The sequence below is a fragment of the Urtica dioica genome, chromosome 11 (assembly GCF_054948205.1).
Source record: "Urtica dioica subsp. dioica isolate 48M chromosome 11, U.dioica_male_clone48M_v1_H2, whole genome shotgun sequence".
NCBI classification, from domain to species: domain Eukaryota; kingdom Viridiplantae; phylum Streptophyta; class Magnoliopsida; order Rosales; family Urticaceae; genus Urtica; species Urtica dioica.
This window is the reverse complement of record NC_142766.1, coordinates 8,994,296-9,011,457: the sequence shown is the minus strand read 5'-3', so window position 1 is coordinate 9,011,457 and position 17,162 is coordinate 8,994,296.

The following is a 17,162-nucleotide window of genomic DNA, read 5'->3' as shown; positions in this document are numbered from 1 at the left end:
TGAAAACATGAAAGTGAAAGAGAAAAGAGGGAAATAGAGAAAGGGAAGAAAGAGAAAAGAAAGAGAAAAAAATAATAATAATAATAATAAGGGAATACTGGTTGAGAGTAGTTGGGGAAATATTTATTTATCTCATCTACTATTAGTACTAGATGTATCAATATTGAAATTTTGGGGTGATTTTATATAAGTAGCAAGCCAATAGTGATCTTGTTGTCAATATCCCTATTTTTTAAACATACACCTTATACTTTTTCGTTGTTACGGAATTGCCCCTAAAACCTATACAACGATGTAGTATTTCTTTATGCGAGAATAAGCCCAGATTAATATATTTTTAACTTAATTTCGAATCTATGAAGAAAGTAAAATATAAATTTTACAATTTTACCATTCTCTGAAGCCACACGTAAGCATTTTGTGACTTGTTTACATTAACTATAAGACATACTTGGCAATTGTGTAACAACTTAGAAGTTTGAGGTGAACATTTGCTAGATTCAAATATCAAGAGAGAAGTTGTAACTTGTGCATGAATTTAAGAGAAATTCATATAATTTTATCCATAAAATAACTTTTATTTCTCTAAGTGAGCAAGTAAATGAATTACTACACTAACAATAAAAGAGGTGATTCTTATAAGTTACGTATGAAAGAGGCGATTCTTATAAGTTACTTTGACAGAATAAAGAAAAAAAAAATCATTTGGATTAACTTTAAGTATGTAAATATAAGTTTTCCTTTAATAGAGTAATTTAATCTTGCTATGTGCAGTAATATTGTTGTTGATTTAAGACAGATGTCTCATTTGTATCGTGACAGAATGAGGAACAGGTGAGTGACATAATTAAACATGAGCTAAGGGAGCTCATTTCTCCTTTTAAGATAGTGAGTAATAACTTTAAATACCTTATTTTATAGTGAGGTAAACTTCTATACATGATTGAAAAAGTTATAAACTAAACTCTTATCCGATGAGATAAGATCATCTTGCTAGCAATGAGTTCGAGTAGGAATGCTGCTTAAGAGGGGAACTCAAGTGGAAAAATAATTATTAAGGATTTTTCAACTAGGTAAGTGGAACTTGGAGACTGCCACATAATGTGATCAATTTTTGGTGTGTTTATTTACTTGTGCTCTATATTTAGTCAAACAAGTAGATAAATAATATGTGGATCCTTTGACATTAAGGATTAAAGAAGATAACGACACCTCATTACTAAAACGCTATCAAGATTCAATATTACTAAATCAATTGGGGAATAACATAACTCAACCTTATGTAATTGTTAAATGTTTCCTCTAACAAGGCGATATGATTCTCCTTGAGCCCAGACTTAGTAAGATGAAGTGTCAGACTAAAGATACTTGTGCTATGTAATTTAAGTGTAAGTGTCCCATATTTAATTCTCAGACTAGTGATGTAAATCCATAAAGACGAGTGATTGATCCATGAATAATAACCCTATTAGGGCAACTCCATTTAGTTTTGAAATGAATTATTAGAGCAACTGGGGGTTGCCTATGCTTAAGTGGAAAGCAACTTAAGTGGCTAATGCATTGTGAGCAACTTAAAATGTCATAATCATTCGGAAAAACAACACATATACTTTAGAGAAATGTCGAGTTTAACCTTTGATTTTAAAAAATGTCGAGTTTATATCGTTTGTTTAACTAAAATGATGAAATTATACCCTGAAATGGATAACAGTGTCACAAATCTCTCTTTCATTGATATTAACTCTTATATAAGAAAAACGAATCAAATTCAAACCAGTACTCTAGCTTCCAAATTCCCAATTTTGAAATAAAAATAACCTTAAATTGAAATTAAATAATAAAATTCATATCTCCTAAGAGATGACTTCATTCCGTGTTTGAATTGCAACTCTGAATCCTAGATTCTCTGTTCGAATCTGTGATTTTGATAACTATCAACTGTCAATTTTTACCCATTTGCCTCTTTCTGTGTTCTTCACGATTAAGAGACTGTTGTTTATTTTTTAATTTTTAAATAAATTACATATATGACTCGAATGAATAAAGATAATTGGTGTTTACATATAAATATTATAGTCAACGCCAATGAAAATTCAATAAAAAGAATATTCATGGCACTGTTGTCTATTTCAGGGTATAATTTCGTCATTTTAGTTAAACATAGGATATGAACTCGATATTTTTAAACCAAAGGTTAAACTCGATATTTCACTAAAACACACAAACTATATACGTGTCATTTTCCCTAATATTTACAACAACGGTGCTCGTATATGGTACTAATTCTCACTATTATTTTTATACATAAATAATATAAAGTTGATATTAAAGAAATAATATGTATTAAAATAATATTGTAGTTAGAAACTTTTATAGATGCTCACATTGGAGTATTTTATCTAAAAATTGCCCATTAATAATATAAAAATAGTATTTAATTATATATATTATTTATGATGATGTGTCATGAGTGAACATCACTTAGCATTGGAGTTGCTCTTAGGGATCTATAGGGGGTGGGGATTCCATTAATTATGGTCATATATATGCACTCAGTGTTTGGATTTATGCCACAAGAAAATGTATTGATAAAACACAATATAATCTGTATGTTATAGACATTTATCTATAATGTTAAAATAATAGAAAATTAAGTAGAAACATTTCATTCTTTCTTTATAAGTATGAGTTTATGATTATAAGTCTAAGTCATGAAACAAGCACTAAAACAATAGTCAAATACATACTTGCAAGCAAGGTTTTTAAATTCAGGGGAAACCGGACGGAAACCAATCCGGAAACCATTTTTTCAAAGTCCCGGTATCGGTATGCACAAAACCGTTTTCTTTCCGTTTTTCTCTTGGATTCTGAGGAAACCGTTCCGGTTTTTTATGTTTCCGGGGAATCCGTCCACTTTCCAGTTGTTTTTAGGTAAATTTTCACGCATTTCGACGGAAATTTACCTGTAAGTTGTCAAATACCGACAATTCTTAAAATCTGATGATATTTAGTGTTTTTCACGAAATTTATCGTTAGTTTTTGATGATTTAGTTCAAATTCTTAGTTTCTAACTTCATTATTGTGTTTAATTGGAGTTTGTATCCAATTTTTTTTCAATTTTTTGGTTACGTTAGAATATAGGATTTAGATTTGACTGTGTTTTAGACTTTTTTTTGTTAAATTAGTTGTAGAATATGAAATTTTATGTATACTTAGTTAATTTTTAACATGAATATCATCATTTGATTTTGTACTTTGTGTTGAACTATGTACTTAAGTCTTCGTTGGATTTTTGTGTAGATATTATTGTAGATTTTTTTCCATTTTTATCCTATGTTATGTATGAATTTTTTTTAATATTTATTCCCTACATTCCTCTCAATAAGTACGGTATTTGATGGTATTCCTCAACGGTAATGGTATTTTCAACGGTGTAGTTTTCCCTTTCCTTTTTTGCTTTCCACGGCATTCCTTTCGGATACCAGTGGTTACCAGTAAATTTTGAACCTCAGAACGATAACGGTAACGGTATTTTGATATACCTCCTCATAGTTTGTTTAAAAACCAAAATTCGCAATCTAAAGATCAAAAAGACAATCTAGTCCAAGTAATAGTTGTTAACAGTTCTACTAGAACTAATGTTTGATCTTGAGACATGGAGAGTTATGACTCTATAGATATTTTAGATGCCTAAAATGAAGATATTGAATAGATTAGTGACGTATCAAGACTCGAAGCAAAAAAAAAATGTTTGAAGTCTTAATGTCATAAAAATAGTATATTTGTAATTACTTCAATCCTGAAGTGAGATACAACTTGTTGTAATGCTTTATAACATTTGAATGCTCAATGAGCAAGGACTAAAATGGTCGATTTGATAAATCGGTAGTTGATGTTTGACTCAATTACATTGAACTTGTGAGAACTCACATATATGAAATTTGTGAGCGAGATTACTGAAATGTAATGTATATCATTTCATATTTTGTTCTTTTATAGTATTAATAATTTAACGAGGCTTAATACCTACGATAAGCAAATTCCTTGTCTTCAACCTTAGTGGCATGTTAAAGAAATCTCACTTGATGAGCTTTTTTTATCCACAAATAGCAAAGACTGTATAGAAAAAAAAATAGTTAGAAAGATAAAACGATAATTTGTACATTCTCATCTACGTAATGATATTAAAAAAAGGGCAACGTCGAACAACGTAATGAGTTAGTATATTACATCGATCATAGTAGAATACGCATATGAATCGATAATTTTTTTTTACCATCAATCCTTATGAGTCGTTGGATTTGTGGCAGTTGCAAATGCAACGGCTCTTATTTGTGCCAAAAATGAGTATCTTATGACCGGAAGGAAATTTATTTCCATATACATGGAATGGAAATTCAATTTCCAAATCCAGTGAAATTCCGGTCAACATTGGAAGGAATAATTCATTCCAATCAAATTCGAAATTCCGCGTTTCATGGAAATGGAAATGCATTTCCTTTATCTAGAATGAAAGCTTTGAAAAGGTTTGTTCATGGAAATGAGTTCAAAATGAATTTTGCAGTTTAGTCCCTTCAAGGTCAAAGCTAGTTTTTAACATAATCTTTTTTTTTATCGACCAAATAGGATTTAAGCTTAGAATTCCTTATGAATATAATTTGACGTGTCAAAACCCACGTAATGTATTTTGGCCATTTATAGTAAAATGAATTAAAGAAAAATATTAAGCCTGATTGCCACATGCCATTTTCTTATTAGCTTAAAAGGATTAATGACTTGACAAGCTTGTGATTGGTTATAATCATTTTACTTGGACTAAGGCTTGGTCGTGTACAAGAAGAGGGATTAGTGAGTTTGGCCAATTTGAGGAGTCAAGAGGAGTTCCTAATTTTTTGGATCAAATGACACCTTTAATTATTTGAATTGAAACAAACTCTACACAAAGGATGCTTAGAGAGAAAATTAGACACTAGCTCTCATACAAGGGAATTTAGCCATATTCAATACTATATGTCATAGAATTAAGGGCGAATTCAATGAGGCTTTGAAAATTCATTCCAAGTCTATTTACTTACTTGGTACCGCATTCAAAATCCACCCAAAGATTCTTGAGTTTCAATTTTTCGATTCTTCATAGTGTCTCAATGATCAATGATTATTCGAGGGATTTAGACATCATAATCAATTCGTGTCTTATTCAAACATATAATTTTTAAACTGATTGGTACACTTCTCATGTACATAATGTTTTCAAATCGGATCCAATTAAGTTACATATCTATCTATGGTTTCATTAAATAGTTTTATTAAATTTTTGTTTTTTTTTTTAATTATGGGCCTCAAAATCTCTTCTATAGGGATCGATTAATTAATCGAATATTAATATATAATACATAAAATAATAAGTGGTAATGTAATTGCAAAATAATTCGAAAGAATAAGAATACGATTTTATTAATGACTGATAGAAAATACACGAGAATCGAGCTAGAAGGATTTTGAAACATAGTAAAAAATAAAATAATATATATATCATGCCGTTTAGTTTATGGCTGCGTTTGGTATAACTTTGCTTTTAGAAAAGGTGATTTTAATAGCAGTACGAAAAAACTGTTGTTTTAAAAAACATATGAGTGTTTGGTAAACTATTGTAAAATAGTTGTAGCTGTTAATAAAAGCTGATTTAGTATTTGGTAACATATATATTAATATTTATAAGTAATAATTATTTATATCAAATGTAATTAATAATAATAAGATATTTTTTGGTATATAAAAAATATATCAAAGTGGGTGTCTATAGAATGTAAAAAAAAATAAATTATAAATTTTGGTGACGTCAAAAAAATTATTTGATAAAAGCATATAAAGATAATTAGAATTAAAAGTTAGTGTACGAGAAAAAAAAAAAAGTTAAGAGAGATAAACTAAAAACCAAAAACTAAAGGTACGTATAAAAGCTTCAAATTGTAGCTTTTAGTTTTTTAGTTAAAATATTCAAAAACACTTTTTAGTTTTTAGAAAAAGCAATTTTACCAAACACTTGAATATGATTTAACTTTTAGAAAAAAAAAACTAAAATCAAGTTTAGTAAACTGAGCCAAACATGGCCTATGTCTTAAGTCCCCATTGTATAGCCTATCATGGAAGACACCTCGGTGATAATTATGTCTTCGTATGATGATGGTGATCAACATATTTCTTCTTCGATCTCGGTTGCACATAGTGGCTTCTGACAACTTCATTTGAACTAGTTTAATCTTCCCCGGTATTCGCTTCTTCTTTGACTGTGTCCCCAAAACATCCAAACTCGAGCTCTGAGCTTCTTCTGAAGGGTTTTGCTCGAGCTCGTGGGTTTAGTTCTACGTGATTGGGCTAGTAATTCCGCATTTCAAGGCTCAATTCTCTCTTCTAAAATGAGAATGGTGTCCTACATCAACAAAAACCTCTCTCGAGGATATGGTTCATAGAGAGTTTAAAGCCTGAATCTCAAGCGCACAAAAAGAATAAGGACAAGACTGCTCTTAAATTCCAATTGTCAATGACACGTACGAGCAGGGCCTACCACAAGGGAGAATTTCCTCACGAGATTGTGGTTGCCATATAAAATACAACTCTTTACAAAAAGGTACCTCAAACTTAAGTTATTCAATCTCAATGAACCTAGTTTGGAGTAAACACCCCCTATTTAAAGCTCCTTGTATTACTCGTTAATAATTAAAAAAAAACAATACATATTAAAAAGGTGATGTGACTAACCAGATTCATCAGAGCTAAGGTGTCTACAAAACGGCATGAAACTCGTTATGTGTGTTGCTTTTTTCTAGCATAAACAATTGGTACTATAAGGATTGGGCACTTTTGTCTTCTACTCTACCAAAATTCTTGCTATAAACGCATAACACCCTACGTCAAGAATCACAAGTCCTAAGAAGTATGTATTAATCTCAATCATCATGATACTGTATAACCTAGGGGTATATATAGCACAATTTCCAATATTCGTGTCTTAGTCTGATTTTGAGCTTTATATATCATCGAGGCTAATTTTGAGTATGATTTGTGTAGTCAATGGTGAGGGGTTGAACTCCAACAAATGAAGGAGTCGATGCTCCTCCAGTTTTTACCTTTTAACAAATGACGACTATGTTCCAAGATTTCCAAAATACTCAGCGACAAAATACCATACCTCGACATCAGACACTACTCTTGGAGTTTATGAAATTGGACCCAACAAAGTTTTCTGGTTCAGCTGATCTGATTGTGGCAGAAAGGTGGTTGAAGACCATGAAACGAAAGATTGACGAGATGGAAGTTCCAATGCAATACCAAGTTGGCTTTGCGATATATTGGTTTGAAGATTTTTCCTTAGAGTAGTGGAAAATGGTAAAGGGTAATCATGAAGGCCAAGAACCAGCTTGGGATGAGTGGTGGACACTGCTAGTCGCATCACCACTCAACGTGACCCAATTCGTGGATGCCGCCCTCCGAGTTGAATTCAACTCAACGCGACCCATATTAAGTATAAAGGAAGTCGCTAATGGAAGATGGACAAGAACGATAAATCTCAGGGTCACAGCTCTCGAGGTAGTGTCACATCTAGGAGTAACAGGTCTTATGGGCAAGTCGCTACCAACCGTATGTTTGTTATAATTGTAGGCAACCGGGGGCATATGAAGAAAGATTGTCCTTCAAAAAATGCCGCATCACCTGCCACCTACTCAAGACAACATCGAAATCATGGTGGCTCAACTACTTAGGGAAGGAACCGAGCACCAGCCGCACCTACTCAGTGTTTCGGGATCGTTTTCTTCCTCGGGACAACTGTTGGAATCGATCTAGGGTTTAAGAAAAAGATTAACGCTTCGTTAAGCGGCGGAATTTTAAAAATTTTATTTTTAAGTAAAACTAGTTTTTACTAACCTAGACAAGAGCATATGCATGTAAATAAAAACTAATATGAGCTATTAAAGTTACTAACCTTTCTTGAAGCTTGAACCTTGTAGAAGCTTTTGGAAAGTTGCAACGCTCGTCTCCCCTCGCAGCACGTCTCTCTTTCTTTCCTCGGCACCTCGAGCAACCACGAAAGTTTCTATCACTAAATCACTCGAAAAGAAGGAATCAGTGAGTGGGCACTTTTAAACGCTACGACTTAAGAACGAGTCTTGAAGTCGCAGAGCTAAACTCTAGGTCAAATGAGGACCTAGGTGCGAAAACAAAATCGAAAATAAACTAGAGAGAGAGAGAGGAGTTCGGCCAAAGTTCTAGAGAGAGAGTCTCTCAAATCTCTTAAACTTGGATGAATCAATTGTGAGGAAATGAGGCTCCTATTTATAGGAGAGGTCTCACCTTCAATAAGGTAGTTTCCTCTTCTATAGAATATCACATATTCATGAGAAAATATTGCCTTATTTCCTCTTGAGTCACTCGGCCAAGGCAGCCTTCTAGAAGGCTTGGATTTGTTTCCTTTTTTGTTCCTTGCCTTGCCTTTGACTCACTTGGCCGAATTCCCTTAAGCATCCTCATGCAAATTTGTTTCCTCTTTTTCTTTTGGCAAGTATCTTGATACATTTATGCACAAAATATTCTCTCTTTCTTGGGTATTATGGGCGCCCAACATTTCTAGAAAAGACTCCTAGAATTTTCTTCACTTGTTCATGACAACATAAGAAAAGGCCCATTTAGAATTTTCAAATAAAATTCTTATGAAATGAAATTAATTCACAAGGCCCAATGATCAAGTCATGGCCGAGTGAAACATGTCACAAAATGACCTTGTCAAAAAATTTATTGACATTCATTTCATCCTTTGTCTCAAAAGACAAAAATACCCTTTTAACTATTTCCGTTCTTGTTTTGGCTTAGCTTCCAGTTTAACTATTCCTATCGATGTGATTCGTGACAGTGACCTCATGGACCCAAATGAACAAAGCTTTAGCTAAACACTTGGACTCAAAAGTTCACAAACCTTTTCCAAGTTTAGCTTAATGCCAACTGACTCCACTAAAGAGCTGACACTGAAAATCTCTCGGTTCAAATGAATTTATTTTCTACTCAAGAATTCGACCTAATTATGATGAGCGGATCCACTGAATATTATCTATGTTTACCCTTCATGAATGTCATCAGCTAGTCGGGATTTACTAAATTACCATTTTACCCTTCTAGCTGTTATTTCCTCAACTCCTTTGTCGCTTGTGAATAAGTTAGAAACAATGTATTGACGAGGAGCTAACAAGTCACATTGTTTCATCCAAAAGAGTCAAGACTCAATTTGGACACTGGCCAGTTCATTTATTCACACTCCAAGGAACAAAGCATGAGGTGACATACATTGCATTTCAGCAATCTTGTACATGAATTCCATATCTATGAGAACTTCACAAAGTTACTCATGACAGACTCACAACTTAGTACTTCACCAATAGGCCTTGTTCGGAATCACATAGTGAGTCCGAACTTTGACTTTCTCAAATGAGAATACTAAGGTGTGAAATGGCATGTCTCATTTCAGGATTAAGGTAAGCATGATGCAATTCATACATAGTGACTTCGAGACATAAGAGGTTAAATGGTTTGTTCTTATCTTGTCTCTAGAAGTGCACTGGTCAATTCAGTACCTTCGGAAGATACCTAGAAGAACTATAGAGTTCCTAACTCTCAATGCCTCATAACCAGACATCATAGATTCTTCTAACAATCATACTGAGGTCAATAGTCCTTTGATCCTAAGATTGCGAATATATCGTTTTAAGCAAACTACGAAGAGTTTGTTCATGCAAATCTACATTTGTCTCTTCGTAAGTTGTTAAGTTTGTTTATGGACTAAAAGACTATGGTTTTATCATAAAGCTTCAGACAAGGAAGATTGAATGAACGTTTCAACTTTATTAATGAATGAATAGGCAATTACAAGCAAGAGTCTTCATGAGACTTTATTACATCAAATGTTCAAAATAAAGACTACAACTCTTCTTGTGGGCACCATTGACAACAAACTCCCACTTGACTCAAAGAAGGTGTGTGTAGTCCTTCATGCCTAATCCCTCACGATGTTGGTCGAAGACCTTGTTCGCTAGGGCCTTGGTGAATGGATCTGCGAGGTTGTCCACCGTTGAGATCTTCTTCACTTCCACGTCTCCGCGCTGCACGATCTCTCGAATCAAATGGTATTTCCTCTCAATATGCTTAGAGCGCTTATGGCTTCTAGGTTCCTTTGAGTTAGCGACAGCCCCACTATTATCACAATAAAGGGTCATGGGCTCCTCGACGTTTGGAACAACTTCCAAATACTTAAGGAATTTCTTAAGCCATACAGCCTCTTTGGATGCTTCACAAGCAGCCACATATTCTGCTTCCATTGTGGAGTCAGCAATGCAAGATTGCTTAATACTTCTCCACACAACAGCTCCACCATTAAGGATGAACACAGATCCCGAAGTGGATTTCCTGGAATCCTTATCCGCTTGAAAATCGGAGTCGGTATATCCCGTCATAGTCAGGTCAGTACCTGAGTATGTAAGCATCAAGTTCCTAGTTCTTCGAAGATACTTAAGAACATGCTTAACAGCAATCCAGTGCTCGGGTCCAGGGTTGGATTGGAAACGACTAACTACGCCAACGGCGAAACATATATCAGGTCGGGTGCAAAGCATAGCATACATGAGGCTTCCTACGGCAGAGGCGTAAGGAATTTTCCTCATGTCTTCAATCTCTTGTGCAGTCTTGGGAGACTGGTCCTTAGAGAGTGAAACTCCATGCCTAAAGGGTGTTTGACCCCTCTTGCAGTCTTGCATCGAGAAGCGATCCATCACCTTATCAATATAAGATGCTTGAGAGAGCGACAGGGTCCGGTTTTTCCTATCTCGAAAGATTTGGATTCCCAGAATGTATGCAGCTTCTCCTAGATCCTTCATATCGAATTGCTTTGCCAGCCAGACCTTAACCTCAGATAACTTACCCACGTCATTACCAATGAGCAGTATATCATCGACATATAGTACCAGAAACACAACTTTGCCTTCGTGTATTAACTTGTAAACACAAGGCTCATCTATTGACTGTTCAAAGCCGAAGCTCTTTACAGTTTCATCGAATCTAATATTCCATGACCTAGATGCTTGCTTTAGTCCATAAATGGATTTAAGCAACTCACAAACCTTGGTCTCTTGACCTTTATCCACGAAACCGTCTGGTTGAGCCATGTAAATGCGCTCGTCAAGATTGCCATTCAGAAAGGCTGTCTTGACATCCATTTGCCAGATCTCATAGTCGAGAGCTGCAGCTATGGATAGGAGTATGCGGATGGATTTAAGCATCGCGACTGGCGAGAAGGTTTCTTCATAGTCAATCCCTTCTTGTTGGGTATAACCCTTTGCCACAAGTCGTGCTTTGAACGTCTCAACGTTCCCATCAGGACCCATTTTCTTCTTGTATATCCACTTACACCCTACGGGTTTAATCCCTTCAGGAAGGTCTACAAGTTTCCAGACTTTGTTGACATACATCGAGTGCATCTCAACTTTCATGGCGTCAAGCCAAAGGTTTGATTCAGAACAAGCCATTGCTTGGCTATAGGAAACAGGATCATCCATGTCGGAGACGGCTACAAGAGAGTCTCCATAAGACATGTACCTGTCAGGCTTTTGAGTAGCCCTCCCACTACGTCTAAGTACTACTTGACGAGATTCTGACGAGTTAGGTTGTGTTTCAGTTGGGGTAAGAACAGTTCTTACAGATGAGGTAGAAGCTTCCTCACCCAACTTTTCTTCAAGCACAATTTTGCTTCTAGGTTTCGCATCCTTCATAAAGTCCTCCTCAAGGAAACGAGCATTCGTGCTAACGAAAGTCTTATCGTCCTCGGGACTATAGAAAGTAAAACCTTTGGTTTCCTTCGGATATCCTACAAACAGGCACAATTCTGACCTACTAGCCAACTTGCTAGTCTTTTGCCTCAGCACGTGTGCAGGGCAACCCCAAATTCGGATGCGGCCAAGATTCACTTTACGGCCAGTCCATCGTTCATAAGGAGTACCAGGAACCGTTTTGGACGGAACTTGGTTCAGAATGTAGGCGGCTGTTTCGAGGGCATATCCCCAAAAGGAAAGCGGGAGTGATGAGTAACTCATCATCGATCTAACCATCTCCATAAGAGTTCGGTTTCTTCTCTCTGACACTCCGTTTTGTTGAGGTGTGCCAGGTGCGGTAAGCTGAGAAGCGATACCTTCTTCTTTAAGAAAGTCATCGAACTCTCCAGACATATACTCACCACCTCGATCAGATCGAAGGGTTTTGATCACTTTGCCAGTTTGCTTTTCCACTAAAGCCCTAAAGACCTTAAATACGTTAAAGGTCTCGGATTTGTGTTTAAGTAAATAGACAAACCCATATCTTGAGTAATCATCAGTGAAGGTAACGAAGTATTCGTATCCTCCACGTGCCTGTTGGTTGAGCGGACCACATACATCAGAATGTATTAGTTCCAGCAACTCAGTGGCTCTTCGACCCTTATCGGAGAAAGGTCGCTTAGTCATTTTTCCTTCTATACAGGATTCACAAGTAGGTAGTGAGCCTATTGCAGAGGCTTGGAGTGGACCATCCCTCACAAGTCTCTTAATCCTATCTAGACTGATATGACCAAGTCTTAAGTGCCAGAGGTATGTTGATTTTGTTAGATCGGAGGATTCAGAAAGTTTGATCCTCTTTGGCTCCCTAATTTGATCGTTATCTATTTCGGTGTCTAAAAGAGAAGGTTGAGTGGGATAGATGTAAAAAAGACCATTCTTCATACATGCATCAGTGACAAAAGAATTAGAAAAAGAAATACGAATTCCATTCTTTATAAACTTTAAATAATAATCTTGCTCGAAAAGTTGAGCAACAGATACTAGGTTTTTCCCAAAGGAAGGAACATAATAAACATTATTCAAATTTAAAGTTCGATCTTCAAAAGATAGCGTCACGGATCCCACAGCCTTCGCAGACACCACGCTCTCATCACCCCACTTGAAGCAGAAGTCGCCATCCTCTAAGCTTTTGCTTTTCCTAAAACCAGTCAAGGAGCAGCAAATATGGTTAGTAGCAGCGGAGTCAATAATCCATGATGATACATTATCAGCTACTAAACAGGCTTCAGTAACAAGTACAATACCTTTAGCTTTGGTTTTGAGGTAGGCGGGACAGTTCCTACGCCAGTGACCAGGCTCGTTGCAGTGGTGGCACTTGTCTTTAGACTTGTCCACCTTCGGAGCCTTTGGCGTCTTCTTCTTCGTTTGAACCTTAGGTTGGTTCTTCTTCTCGGCGTTGCGAGGTCTCTTCTTAGATCCAGAGGTGGAGGTAGTAGCATGTACTTCTCCTTGAGCCCTCTTTTTCTTAGTGAGTGCCTCAGCGGTTTGAAGTTCCTTCATGAGCTCGGTAACAGTGTACTCCAGCTTGTTCATGGAATAGTTCAACTTGAAGGTATCAAAGGTTTCGGGGAGAGTTTCCAAGATCATATCTATTTTGGTCTCCCCATCAATCTCAGATCCAAGAATCTCCATCTCGTTGAGATAGCTAATGATCAGCATCATATGATCTCTAACGGGAGTTCCAGCCTTCATACGCCAGTTCATGAATTGTCGGACCGCTTGTTGCCTAGCTTGACGTCCTTGCCCTCCAAACATCTCATGGAGATTGTAGAGCATATCGGTGGCAGTTTCATAATCACGATGTTGTTGTTGCAACACATTGTTCATCGATGCCAAAATATAGCATCTCGCAATCTCATCGGATCGAAGCCAGGCCGCCAGGACATCTTTCTCTTCTTGCGTCGAATCATCATTCGTTTGAGGACAGGGGGTGGTGAGAACCCATTTGTGCTTGTCGACAGTAAGGACTATGTCGAGGTTACGTTTCCAGTCGACGTAATTGTCGCCTTCGAGTTTATTCGAGGAAAGAATTGTAGAGAGAGGGTTGAGAGACATATTGCCTATAGAAGTTGAAACAAGTTTATGATTAGTCTTTGGTTTAGGATTTAAGTTTCATTAAGACTTTTGTAAAACCCAAAGGTGTTATAAACCAAACGATAATTTACTCCCTCAAGAGAAGGCCGCAAAAAATCTCCATTTATAAGTAAATGACACATCATTAATGCTAAGCCAAGATGTCAATACATCTATTTTGACTAGCCACCTTGTAAATTGGTTTGATCACTCATATCCTTTCGCAGAGCCTTAAGGAAGGATACTAGGGATTGAGCCTAAGTGTGCAACCAACCACTTAGTCCAAAAGATCAGCTTTGAAAAACAATCCCCCAAGGGGAGGCCTTGCCATCATTGCATCATTCTCGGACGTAGCTCATTGAGCAATGATCGAAGCAATAACGCCTTGGAGTACTCACATTTAAGTGAGGGTCGCAAGAGCGGCTCTTAGTCCCACGTTATTGCATCTTTCACTAGTGTTGGGGATCGCGGGTTACAAACAACGAGTATAACCCTCCCACTTAGTTTTTGGAGTTGGTTCATCGACTCTTTTAAGTTCGGAAACAAATTTCCTAGTTAGAGAGCGACAGAGCGGACAACTAGAAGAGAATCCTAGATCGACATGTTCAGAGCAGTATTAGTGCATAAAGGCACAAGGTACATACTCGATCTTTTCCTATTTTCTATTTCGGGAAAGTGCGTGAGGGAAGTGTGAACTTCAACTCACTCGAACACTTGAAAGTTTGAGATTACACATCTTTTTATTTTTCGGCTTGTCTACAAGGAGACCTCCCACTCAAAATTTCAAGAGCATATAGATTTTGAACATATGTGATATAGATATAGTTTTGAAAACATTTTGAAAACTTATTTGATTTGGATGACAAAATATTTTCAAGTTTGAAAGTGAAAACGGTTTTTCAAAATTCAAACTAGTTTTGTAAAAATTCAATTTCAATTAATCTTTCAAAAATAAAAACTTTTAATCTTTACACATCATGTTTATAATCATATGAAAAACATTTTTGCTCAAGAAAGTTTTCTCATTAGAGTTCTATAACTCATGGTAGTGGGGTTTGAAAATCCGGATTTCTAAAAAACTGGAGTTTCAGACAGCCGCGCACCTCGGAGTAAAATCGCCATATCTGGCGGCTCCGATGTCCTTTTCAGCCGAAACCGGTGGCATTGGACAGAGGACAGACAGAGCTTTAATTTGATTCAAGAATCATTAAATTTCGATTTCTGAGCAGAGAGTTATGCCGCTTTTAATGCGGGTTTACATTTCAGCTCGAAGAAAAAGAAATATATTAAAGCTTCGTCCTTTTAGGTGCGAAAAAGAATCGAGTGTAACGGAACGTTTTAAGATGTTGTTTAAAGCTTTTATTTGTGTTTTATTAGCAGGGTAATAACATAGAATAAAAGAAATAACAACATGCATAAAACGATTCAAGTAAATAAACGAAACTAGCAAGAAAATAAAACTAGTCACAAAATTTACTCGAAAATTCTCAAACCTTTAAAACACGTTTTTCAATATAAAAAATTAAAAACTTTTAGAACTGATTCTAATGTGTTTTAACATCATCCCAAACTCATAGAAAATCAACATGGTTTTTAATTTAGAGACAAGAGCAATAAATTAAAAAAAAATCTAAGATTACAATTCTAACTTGTCACAAAATTAGTAAACTTTCGAAAACGATTTTCAAGCTCATAATTTAAAAACATGCACATGCATTCCTTTGACCATAGCTCTGATACCATTTGTTGGAATCGATCTAGGGTTTAAGAAAAAGATTAACGCTTCGTTAAGCGGCGGAATTTTAAAAATTTTATTTTTAAGTAAAACTAGTTTTTACTAACCTAGACAAGAGCATATGCATGTAAATAAAAACTAATATGAGCTATTAAAGTTACTAACCTTTCTTGAAGCTTGAACCTTGTAGAAGCTTTTGGAAAGTTGCAACGCTCGTCTCCCCTCGCAGCACGTCTCTCTTTCTTTCCTCGGCACCTCGAGCAACCACGAAAGTTTCTATCACTAAATCACTCGAAAAGAAGGAATCAGTGAGTGGGCACTTTTAAACGCTACGACTTAAGAACGAGTCTTGAAGTCGCAGAGCTAAACTCTAGGTCAAATGAGGACCTAGGTGCGAAAACAAAATCGAAAATAAACTAGAGAGAGAGAGAGGAGTTCGGCCAAAGTTCTAGAGAGAGAGTCTCTCAAATCTCTTAAACTTGGATGAATCAATTGTGAGGAAATGAGGCTCCTATTTATAGGAGAGGTCTCACCTTCAATAAGGTAGTTTCCTCTTCTATAGAATATCACATATTCATGAGAAAATATTGCCTTATTTCCTCATGAGTCACTCGGCCAAGGCAACCTTCTAGAAGGCTTGGATTTGTTTCCTTTTTTGTTCATTGCCTTGCCTTTGACTCACTTGGCCGAATTCCCTTAAGCATCCTCATGCAAATTTGTTTCCTCTTTTTCTTTTGGCAAGTATCTTGATACATTTATGCACAAAATATTCTCTCTTTCTTGGGTATTATGGGCGCCCAACATTTCTAGAAAAGACTCCTAGAATTTTCTTCACTTGTTCATGACAACATAAGAAAAGGCCCATTTAGAATTTTCAAATAAAATTCTTATGAAATGAAATTAATTCACAAGGCCCAATGATCAAGTCATGGCCAAGTGAAACATGTCACAAAATGACCTTGTCAAAAAATTTATTGACATTCATTTCATCCTTTGTCTCAAAAGACAAAAATACCCTTTTAACTATTTTCGTTCTTGTTTTGGCTTAGCTTCCAGTTTAACTATTCCTATCGATGTGATTCGTGACAGTGACCTCATGGACCCAAATGAACAAAGCTTTAGCTAAACACTTGGACTCAAAAGTTCACAAACCTTTTCCAAGTTTAGCTTAATGCCAACTGACTCCACTAAAGAGCTGACACTGAAAATCTCTCGGTTCAAATGAATTTATTTTCTACTCAAGAATTCGACCTAATTATGATGAGCGGATACACTGAATATTATCTATGTTTACCCTTCATGAATGTCATCAGCTAGTCGGGATTTACTAAATTACCATTTTATCCTTCTAGCTGTTATTTCCTCAACTCCTTTGTCGCTTGTGAATAAGTTAGAAACAATGTATTGACGAGGAGCTAACAAGTCACATTGTTTCATCCAAAAGAGTC